Source organism: Sciurus carolinensis, chromosome 3 (genome assembly GCF_902686445.1).
Source record: "Sciurus carolinensis chromosome 3, mSciCar1.2, whole genome shotgun sequence".
In the NCBI taxonomy this organism is placed as follows: Eukaryota; Metazoa; Chordata; class Mammalia; order Rodentia; family Sciuridae; genus Sciurus; species Sciurus carolinensis.
In genome coordinates this window covers 62,261,169-62,264,104 of record NC_062215.1, presented here as the reverse complement: position 1 = coordinate 62,264,104, position 2,936 = coordinate 62,261,169, and the positions used below count along the sequence as shown (strand labels likewise).

The 2,936-nt window shown below is 45.3% G+C and overlaps 1 non-coding gene across 1 annotated transcript; it reads left to right on the top strand.

Moving 5' to 3' along the window:
- Window positions 1–1,027: 1,027 nt before the first annotated feature.
- On the top strand, window positions 1,028–1,101 carry Trnas-uga (transfer RNA serine (anticodon UGA)). The gene has a single exon. It is a non-coding gene; the product is annotated as a tRNA-Ser (tRNA).
- The last annotated feature ends 1,835 nt before the right edge of the window (window positions 1,102–2,936 follow it).

Genomic DNA, 2,936 nt, shown 5'->3' with positions numbered 1-2,936 from the left:
CGAAACTCAGCTCAAAGTGGATCAAAGACTTGGGCACTAGAACAAGAGACCCTGTGCCTAATAGAAGAAAAAGTAGGTCCAAATGTCCACCATGTCAGCTTAGGATCTGTCTTCCTTAGCAAGACTCCTAAAGCACAAGAAGTGAAAGAACTTATAAAAAATAAAATGCCATAAAAATATACTTACAATTAAGGTAGGAGATAGAACACAAAACACATGCCAGAAAACAATACAAATAGCTACATACGCTTATCCTGGGATGAGCGTAACAAGTAGAAGCCACCAGGGGCTGGGGAAATAGCTCAGCTGGTAGAGTGCTTGCCTCACAAGCACAAGGCCCTGAGTTTGATCCCCAGTACCGAAAAAAAAAAAAAAAAAAAGAAGAAGCAGCTTTATTGGCATATAATTAACAAAAATAAGGAAGCTGAGGAGGCCCATTCAGTCTAATCTAGCTCTGAATTAGCCCAACAGTGATCTCAACCTTATAGGACACAGCATCACTTTTGGAAAGTCTTCCAAGCACCAGAAGTGGGTGTCTGTGGTGCTTATTTAAAATATGTTTTTTGTTTTTTGTTTTTAATTTGGTACTGGAGATTGAACGCAGGGGGACTTCATGCCCAGCACTTTTAATTTTTTATAATTTTGAGACAGGATTTGCTAAACTGTTGAGACTGGCCTCAAACGTGATCCTCCTGCCTCAACCTCTCAAGTTGCCGGGATTACAGGAGGGCGCCACTTCTTAGGACAAGCTCTGGGGTTGGATTTTCCAGCTCTCATGAGGGGTGAGGCAGCTTGCTGAGAGCACAGCTGGCAGTGAGGGAGAGACCAGCTGTTTTTTTAACTGATCGTTTTCACTTGTCAAAAAAAATGATCCCCAAATTTAGTGACTTAAAACCACTTTATTAAACTGGCCACAGTGTTGCATGTTTGTGATCCCAGCTCCTTGGAAGGCTGAGGCAGGAGGATCTCTTGAGCCTAGTCTGGGCAACATAGTGAGACCCTGACTCAAAAAACAAAACACACGGGCTGGGGATATAGCTCAGTTGGTAGAGTGCTTGCCTTGAAAGCACAAGGCCCTGGGTTCAATCCCCAGCACCGCAAAAAAAAAAAAAAAAAAAAAAAAAAAAAAAAACACACAACCAAACCCCCAACTTTATTAGCACACATTTTCTGAGGGCCAGGAACCTGGGTGCAGCCTGCCTGGCTGCCTCTGGCTCTGGGTCTCTCGCAAAGCTGTCACCAAGCCATCAGCTGGAGCTGCAAGCTATCTCAAGGGTCGCCTGGCAGCGGACCTGCTTCCAAACTCACTCATGCGGTGGGCAGCAGGTCTCAGGCCCTCACTGCAGTTCTTCAGACATCGGTTCCGTGCCACTGAGCCTCTCCTTAGGTGGCCCACAACGTGGCAGCCGGCAGACAAAAGCATGGAGAGAAGGAAAGAGTGTGTGCCACGTGGAAGCCACAGTGCGTGTTGTCTCCCTCTCATTGTAGACTTTATTTATTTTTCTTTCTTTACCCCCTCCCTCATCCCTAAGCAACCGCTGATCTACCTTCTGTCTCTACAGGTTTGAGTAGATTTTATTTTTAAGGACAGTTAAGTTTACCAAAAAATTGAGTGGAAGCTTGGCATGATGGTGCATGCCTGTAATGCCAGCAACTCGGGAGGCTGAAACAGGAGGATTGCAAGTTCAAGGACAGACTCAGCAATTTAGCAAGGCCCTAAGCAACTTAGCAAAACCCCGTCTCAAACTAAAAAATAAAAAGGGCTGGGATGTAGCTTAGTGATAAAGCACCCCGGTTTCAATCCCCCCCCCAAAAAAAAGAAAAGAAAAAAAAAAGTTGAGTGGAAATTATGAAGATTTCCCACACACCCCCATGATGCCCTTAGGTTCCCTCATTTTGCCGCTTTGCAATCATTTGATATGATTGTTGTAACTGACGAGTTGATATTGATGCATCATTTTAACTGCAGTGCAGAGTTTGCACTGGGGTTCACTGTGCATTCTACAGTTTTGGATAAACGTATAATGGCAAGCGTCCCTCATGGAAGTATTCTGCAGAATAGTTTCACAGCCACCCCCCCAAAAATCACTCCTTCCCTGACCACCCCCTAAACACGGTCTCTTTTTATAACCTCCTCTTGCAAATAGCATCCCATGGTTTTTGCCGTGTTTGATTCATTAGAGTCCATCCATTCGGCCCATATTCAAGGGAAGAGTGTGAAGAGCCACGCAGAGTTCGCTGTGGGTCTGCCCTGCAGTCTCTTCTCCAGAGGTGCTGGCTCTTGAGGCTCACACAGGAGTGCTTGTTCCCAGGTCTGCAACCCCTATTGATGTGTGTGTGAAGTGTCAATGTCTAGCTCTCTGCTCACACCAGGGGTCTCATAGTGAGAGGGTCACCTGCACACATCCTAGCTGTGACCAGTCTTAAAGGTTCAAGCCTAACTCCAGGCTTCACCAAATTAGGTACAAATCATCAACCCAATTATTATTACTAAATAGGGCCAACTGCCTGATGCCTTCTGCTCCCAAACAACTCATGGACTTGAGGTTCAGACCTTGTTTATTTTTGGTTGATAGATTTCTTGGCATTGGCCAACGGTCAGTGGTTCTGGAGATAAGCATGCAGTCAATCTGAATTACTTGAGATTAACTCCTGCCATGCAGGCCACTCCCATGACCTTTGATCAGGCCTTTAAAAAAGTGAATCAGTTTTAGGGCAGGTGTGATGGTGCATGCCTGTAATTCCAGTCACTTAGGAGGCTGAGGCAGGAGGATTACAAGTTCGAGGCCAGCCTCAGTAACTTAGTGAGGCCGTAAGCAACTTAGACACTGGCTCAAAATTAAAAAAAAATTTAAAGTGCTGGGGGTATAGCTCAGTGGTAAAGTGCCTCTGGGTTCAATCCCCAGTACTGCCAAAAAAAATCAATCTTCATCTGG